The sequence below is a fragment of the Sorex araneus genome, chromosome 9 (genome assembly GCF_027595985.1).
Source record: "Sorex araneus isolate mSorAra2 chromosome 9, mSorAra2.pri, whole genome shotgun sequence".
Taxonomy (NCBI): domain Eukaryota; kingdom Metazoa; phylum Chordata; class Mammalia; order Eulipotyphla; family Soricidae; genus Sorex; species Sorex araneus.
In genome coordinates, this window is record NC_073310.1 from 61820160 (window position 1) to 61828755 (window position 8596).

Genomic DNA, 8596 nt, shown 5'->3' on the forward strand with positions numbered 1-8596 from the left:
GTTGTTCTGAATTTTGAGAGAAATGATCCATAGGGACTAGTGCGATGAGATGGGGTATTAGCTTCGATTTTATGAGTAAGAGACAAGAAATGAGAGTTTTTATTAGAAAGACCTTTCTTTTTCTTGTCTTAAAGATGGTTACAGACACCCCCAAAAAAATGAGATCTGCAGCACAAGGTAAAAGAATGTTTTCTAGAGAGCACTTCTATTATGTATTCAGTGTCAAGGTAATATTTGTCTTTGATGATTACATGGGAAATAATTTTGGAATGGTAACAGTGAACTGTAAGCAGCAAAGAAAGAAGTGAAAAGAAAATAATGTATGTGTGAAAAAAATGTTCAAAAATGTTTCTGGCATTGTTATAATCTTGAATAAGTGCTCCAAGTTTGCGCTTGGTTTGGAAAAAAATAATATCCACAGAATGGGAAAAAATTTGAAAATCATGCATCTGACAAGGAAATTGTGCTAAGAATATATGAAAGAAATTCTAACAACTTAACAATAAAAAGCCAAATAAGTTTTTAAATAGACAGGGGATTTGAAATGCATTTCTATAGTCTATACAAATAGTCAATAACTGCATCAAGAGTTATTTCAACATCATTATGAATTAGGAAGTGAAAATTAAAACACAATGAGATTCCAGTTCAAGTCCACTAGTTTTGCAAACCATTCTGAAAAACAGACAATACCAAGTATTTATGAGAATATCCAGAAATTGAACAACTCCTACATTGCTGGTGGACTTGTAAAATGGTGCGGCAACTTTGCAAGATAATGTGGCAGTTCCTCAAAATGTTCAGCATCAAGTTCTCCTATAAGCCAGCAATTTTACTTCTGTTCATACTGGGGAGATAAGAAACTCATTCTGGACACAAACTAGTGCACAATGTTTATAGCAGCGTTGCAAGAAATCAGGAAGGAAAACAAAATACCCCAAATGTTCGCCAGGTAATGAATGGATAAATAAAAGGAGGCATAGATGTACAATGGAATATAGTGCTGGGACATAAACGGGAACAAAGCACCAATCCATGTTATGGTCATACAGAGTATGCTAAGGAAAGGAAGTCACTCACTGAAGGCCATGTATCGTACAAGTAATCCTACTTATGTGACATTCATAGAAATAGGAAGTAGGTTGGTAGTCACAGGCCTGGGATATGGAAAAAGGGGTCATGCGGGAACAGGCATGGGGTTTTGTTTAAGAGTGATGGAAACTGTTTAAAATTAGATAGCGGCCCTGTTTGCACACTTTGTAGTAAGATCCATGAAACATGGCCTCTCCAAATCTGAGTTCTTTTTTTCAAAATTGAATCACTGTGAGTTAGACCCTGACAAAGCTGTTCATGGTTAGGTTTCAATCATGCATGTTCCAACACCCATTCCTCCAGCATTGTACGTTTCCCAGCACCAGTGTCCCCAGTTCCCTCCCATTACCCCCCACCCCACACCCCAGCCTGCTTCTATGGCAGGTACTTCTCTCTCTCTCTTTCTCTCTCTCCCTCTTTCTCTCCCTCCCTCCACCCCCTTCCTCCATCTCTCTCTCTCTCTCACTCACACACACATACATAGTTTAACATGATTATGCTTGATAAGAACCAAGTCTAACTTTTATGATATTGAAAAATACATTTAGAGAGAGCTGTTATAGCAGCTAGAAAGAGAGAACACAGTGGTCAGGGCCTATCATACAAAGGGCTCACACATCTTTCATCCCTGGCACCCCATATGGTCCTCAGAATACCACTAGGTGTAATCCCTGAGCACGAGCCAGGAGTAAGCCTTGAGCATAGCTGGTATGCTCCCCCCTCTAAAAAAAAAGGAAGAAAAAAAGAAATGGAAATTTAGAGTATAAACAGAATTTCTAAAGTACAGTTGGGTTTCTGGATTTCCATGAATATAGTTTTTCCTTTTCTTTTTTTTATCGAATCAACACGAGAAAAGTTACAAAGCTTTCAGGTTTAAGTCTCAGTCATACAATGATCAAACACCCATCCCTTCACCAGTGCACATGTTCCACCCCAAGAACCCCAGTACACCCCCCATCTCACCCACTCTCCCTGTCTGTGTGGCTGATGATTTTCACTTTACTCTCTCTTTACTTTGATTACATTCAATATTTCGACAGAAAACTCACTATTATTACTTGGAATTCCCCCCCCCCCCAAAATCAGACCTGCCGAAAAAGCATCATTTGATAATTTGCTTTCCATTGCTGAGAATGAAGAGCATATGAGGTCGCGTGGTTTTGGATTTCAGGTATTTTAGTAATTAAGTCCAGAGAGATTTCTCCAGAAGCCATGTCACTGAAAGCTCGTACCTCTGTCTAATGGGCTCCAAAAGATGGCGGTCGCCACGCTGCCAGCACCGCCGAAAGGAAAGGCCGAGGTACAAAAACCTTTCGCCCCCAGGGCAGCACAGGGCCACAGCTCAGTTCACAGTCTAGAGGCATTTCTGCAAGAAGCTGCTGGGTTCTGAAATTGGTTTGTGGGCCTCTGGGATCATGGTCATTCAGGAGTGGAGGAGCCGTTCGTGTGGGGCCACTTGGGGTCTCGTCTGGGCGGAGAGCAGCGCCAGTACCGCCCCCCATCCTGAGATCTCCCGCTCGCCCCATCGTGCTTCTGTGTAATGGGCTCCAAAGGATGGCGGTCACCATGCTGCCGCCACCGAAAGGAAAGGCTGAAGTTTTTCCTTTTAAATTCTGAATAATGACTGCCGTCCTTCATATAACTGAATTAGGAATGTGAAATTGAGGGACTAATTCCCCTTTCATATAATCACTCCTATCAATGTTTTGCTTACCTTCATTTATTTGTTGCTCAATTCATATATGCTAGAAGGAAAATAGGACTTTTAATTTAGTCATTGAGGCAACAGAAACATACTTACTATTTTTCATTATAATCACTGTGGGTATTTTTGTGTTCTGTTAAATGAATGTCAAATTTCTCCCCCATCCCACCCCATACCTTCTAGAACATACTATTAAAAAGTGACCGTCTGTGCTCAGGGCCTTGCAGAGGTGGCCCTGGTGGCATCTAAGAATCAGAGCTGTCCCACCCTGCTGTGTCACCAGAAATGACCCTGCCCCCAGTATGCCTTGGGGGTGCCCTCCCTGTCCCAGTTTAAAAATAAAACAGACTGTTTCTAGGTGGAGTGGTCAATGGTTAAATGATCTACCTTTCTGCTATTTTTGCAGAACTTTTCCACATTTACACTTCAACTCTAATTCACTCCATGTGTACATGTTTTTATGCCACACAATTTTAATTGCAGTTCCTTTCTCTGTTTGGTCTTGGCATCTCACCTGGCAGTGCTCAGGGTTCACTTCTGGCAGGGCTCAGGGGATTGTATGCAGTGCAGGAAGGACCAGCCTAGAAAACACCTTAACCCTGGGCTAACCCTCAGCTACCCAGTCACCGGTTTTGCTTCAATTAATATTGCAAGTGTTTTTCTGCAATGGCCTTTCCAGATCTTTGCCAGAGGCAAAAGAATCATTCTCTCTCTTCAAATTGTCCTTGCTCCAATCCTAGAACCTCTGATGACTATCTTTTCTTTTCAGAGGTTAATTAATTAGGAGAGAGAGGGAGAGAGGGCCTGAGAGAGGGGTGGTGGGAGGGAAACTGGGGTCATTGGTGGTGGGAAATGGACACTGGTGAAGGGATGGGTGTTGGAACATTGTATGACTGAAATCCAATTATGAACAGCTTTGTAACTGCATATCTCAAGGTGACTCAATTTTTAAAAAAAAAGAAAAAGAAATTAATTAGTTTGGTTTGGAGGGGTGGGCAGGAGAGATTGTTTTAGCAGGTGGTGCTCAGGGGCTATTTCTGTCAGTGTTGTGAGATTATGCCATGCTGGGAATCAAACTTGGGTCTCCTGCAGGCAAACCAAGTGCTCGGCTCATTAAAAATCTCTCTCTGCCCCCTGTGTGTTTCCTGCAAGGGTAAAAGGAATGTGGGATATGGGAGATTAGGTCTGGACACTGCTCCTGGTGTTCTCCCCAGCCAGGCTGGGCAGTCTCTTGGAGAGAAAATCCATTCTGAGATATCCAACCTTCTGCAAGGAAGATAACAACTCTAAATTGCTTTAAGCTCCCGGTGATACTCAGGGGTTACTCCTGACTCTGCACTCAAGAATCACTCCTGGCAGTGCTCGGAGGCCCACATGGGATGCCTGGGACTGAACCCGGGTCGGCCTTGTGCAAGGTAAGCACCCTCCCTGCTCTGCCATCGCTCTGGCCTGCCCTTCATAGTTTTCGATGATTCCCCATTGTCATAATGGGCCAGAGTCTTCCTAACAATGTTCCTTGTTTCGAAAGAACTAATATTGCAAAGCAGCAACCAAGTCCATGTAGCCATGTAGCCAGGTCGGCCCTGGAGGGTTGAGCCTGATTGCTGTGTCACCAAGTTCCTAGATGTCACCTTTAGGGGTGACCGACACTATATCCGTTGCTACTCTTGTCCCATTCTCCTCTCCAAATAGAGCTTGCCACTGAGCACAGCTGCGCATAGGAATTGTGCAGTCATGGGCCCTGAACACAGAAAGCTTATGTTTAGGATCCCAAATTGGGGGAGTGAACGGCTGCAAAGAACTAATGGTAGGGATTCCATTTCAGCCATGGTCCCACATTGGAACGATTTAATACTGAGCAGGTATATCGGACAGGATATCTGGGTTTATCTTTAACCTAGCTAACACAATCACTGGCAAAGTTCTGGGAAAACAGAATAAGAGTGCAGGACATAAAAGGAAAAGCAGCAGGCTGTAGTCTAAAAAGGGGAAAGGAAGTCATACTGGGCAATCTGAGTTAGCACGTGAAGGCAGCAAGGAAGGGATAAGCCAGTCAGGGAAATACACGGCCCTAGGGTCCTGAGAGGGAGCCAATCCAAGGCAGGAAGGTCTGAACCCAAGTAAAGGGATGAAAGGGGACACTTGCAGGGAGACAGGGTCATCCTCTGTGCAGGGGACCCTGGTAAACCAGTAGGTGTGCTTGACGTGAATAAAGAACTTCTTTGCTCACAGTTTTGACTGTCTCTTGCCTTGTATCCTGAACCCAACCAGGGAGCAGAAAAATTGAAATCTGGACTTCAGGGGAACCTGGACCTGATGGTGGCCGGACCTATGTTTCAGCAAGTGGCATTTTTTCATCTCAGTTGGTGGCTGGTCACAGAAGCACTCTGCAAGAAGCAGAGCACGTAGGGGTTGCCTTCTGATTCATGACCACAGAACAATGCCCAACAAATGCTCATTGCAACCCTGGAAGTTTCCACTTTATCTTTCAAAGTTAGCCCGAATCCCAACAGATGGGAGCGCGGCAGAAGGGGCAATGGATGGCAACATAAATCAAGGCAGAGAATGACGATTAATTTCCCAAGTGTGGCAAGCCTGAAGCCTCCTAGGAGTCAACTTTTATGGAGGAAAAATTCATGGGACAAATGTTTCTGCTAAGTCCTCTACAACTGGGGCAGAGAGGTGGGGGGGGGGGAGCTGAGCCATAAATTGTGAGGCCAGAGTCCGCCTTGTCTGGCGAAATTCTGCTACACTGACACCTGCGTGGAGATGTGCATCATTGGTAATACACTGCATGGCAATTAGGGAAGGGATGATCAGCTTCCACGAATGACTGCATTTCTTATTACTTGCACACAAAGAGCCATTTCTAAACACATATTTTCCTCTTTCTAGTGTCATAGAAATCCTAACCCCTGTTTCTTCTAATTCCATGCTTTATTTTCATTTCTTTCCTTTTTCTTTCTTGTTTGGGATGTGGGGGCGGGGGGGCTTGGGCCACATCAGGTGATGTTCAAGGTTTACTTCTGGCTCTGAGTTCAGGGATCAATCCTGGTGGGGCAAGGCAGGCACCTTGTCCACTGTACTATTACTCTAGCCCAGAAGAAAGTAATTCTAAGCCAAGTCACTGGAGAAATATTTTCTCACTGAATCTCTAATTGGTCTCAGTTCTAAACAATTGCTATGGCTTATTCTTGAATTTTATTATTATTAATTTTAGTTCAGGGACTGGAGCGATAGCACAGCAGGTAGGGTGTTTGCCTTGCACTCGGCCAACCTGGGTTTGATTTATCCGTCCCTCTCGGAGAGCCTGGCAAGCTACCGAGAGTATCCCGCCAATAGGGCAGAGCCTGGCAAGTTACCCGAGGTGTATTTGACATGCCAAAACTAGTAACATAATGTCTCACAATGGAGACGTTACTGATGCTCGTTTGAGCAAATCGATGAACAATGGGACGACAATGCGACAGTGACAGTTCAATTTTATGAGTCTTCCCAAGAGGTGCTGGGAAGGCACTGGTCACTTTCAGTATAGTTCTTTAGCTCTGTGGTACTCTGAAGTCATTGGAGTAGCATCCACGGTACTAGGGTGCTGGGAATAGGTATGAGGTATAAGTTATCAAACTCAGGGCCTCAAGGCTAAGGCTTGTGTTCTGCCACTTTCAGTCATTCATCTCCCAGCTCTTTACTGTTGAGTTTTAATATGATCTATATTGGCTTCAAACCAAAGAATTTTAACTACATGTTCTTAAACATCAGCTCCCACACAGAAGTGAATTTGAACAATGCCCAGTTTTATAATCACCCTATATACACGTGGACTTCTCCACTCATTGGTTCTGAGAGTTAATTTGCCAACATAGAGAGCAGCTGGAGTTCACTTCAGGTGCAAATTTATGTGTTCAGGCCCTGTGAAATTGCACAATTTAGTGTTTAAACAGTGGAATAAAAATAAACAGTAGTACCATGATTGTAAACACAAAGATCCAGGAATTCAATTACCTCAATCTGTCATTCTATGCAACCACTTGGAGATTTAATTTTGTTCAAAATTTCTTGACTATAAGCACATCTGAAAGCTATTATAATCTATCAAAGCAAGAAAATTGTGGATGATATTGAAGTTCCTGGGGTTTAAGAGGATTTTCAAACTCTTCTACCCAACTTACAGAAGTCCTTTTCTATTTATATTTCTGTTGCATTGTGTGTAATACATTAAAAAAGCATATTTGTTTACTTCCAAGCACAGACATAACAAACCATCTACTAGCCTCTGCGTGAATATACAGAATGATCAGTTTTAACAGAGATATTTAGAATTTCACATAGAGAAACAGCAGTATTACTGCTCATTACTAATATTGAAAAGTAAGTTTCCTTCTATTTTTCAAAATAAAAGTATAACTCCAATCAACAAGATCAAATAATTTTATTTTTTCAATATTACTTTAATGTTCATTAATCATGTGATCGCGGATTGGGGAGTTGGCTCAAAGGGCCAGAGCACACGCAGGAGACCAGGGTTGAATCTCTGGATCTGCTTATGATCTTCTAAGCACCATGGAGAGTGATATCTAAGCATGTAGGCTGTGATCCTGCATGCAAACACACAAATAACAAACAAATAAAAAAGCAATATTTTTCTGGTCTGGAAATTATGGGGGGTCAAGTAAAATTTATTTTCTTATGGTCAATATAATTTTTGTTTCATTACATAGGTACTATTGAAAATAATTTTATCACAAAAAGAAGTGGTAGAAAATGATCTAGGATTGTCATTTGTCACCTAAGAATGGTTCTGCTAAAAGATTTGGTGCCTGAGAGACTGGTGACTGTCAAGAAAAGCAGTATTATGAGAAGAAGAAAAGCGGATGAGGACAATGGTCACACACTGTTATTCCCAAAGTCCCCTCTTTGATGAGCTACTGCCCGGCTGCCTGGATATCTGTCCCTATTGCCATGTGATGAGCAAGGAAAAAGGCCCCCTTTCTGCCACTTAGCTGGCACCCCGTGGCACATCTTTAATTGGAAAGAAAGCTTTTATTCCATGCTTGCAAACAGAAGGCCTACCACTCCAGATGTCTTTTATTCCTTCAACACATATTTTTGAATTGCCTGTAATATGCCAATATTCTCCTGATAAAGAACTATCTACAAATGGACAGAGCTTCACCCGCCCTGAACTTATGTTCCACCAGGGGACAGGCGTGATGTGAAAACATAAATAGGAAATAATGAATTTGGTTAAATGGCAGAGGGGCCACACTAGAAAAGTGAGCAGTAAGGGGGAGAAGGAGAAGGATTAAATATAGACATGGTTTCAGTACTTCAGCCCGGTGTCGTTAGGCAGTAGGAACCAGAGGAGTGGCTTAGAGGCGAAAAGCACCTGTAAGCATGAGGCTGTGAGGGTTTTTTTTGTTTTGTTTTGTTTTGGCTTTTTGGGTCACACTCAGTGATGCACAGGGGTTACTCCTGGCTCTGTACTCAGGAATTACTCCTGGGAGTGCTCGGGGGACCATATGAGATGCTGGGAATCAAACCTGGGTCGGCTGCATGCAAGACAAACACCCTACCCACTGTGCTATTGCTCCAGCCCCGAGGCTGTGAGTTTTATCCTCAGTGTTGCCTGCATGCAGATCCTGTAACTTTCCTTTTGGGGACCCCTGGGGCATCAAAAAAGAGGATGTGGTCTCCAGAACATGGCCAGGTGTATGGAAGCACCATAGTTTAAAAAAAAATGTGTGCAACCCTCGGTGAACACTACTGAAAATGAGCAAGCACTGCAGGTAGGTGACACCT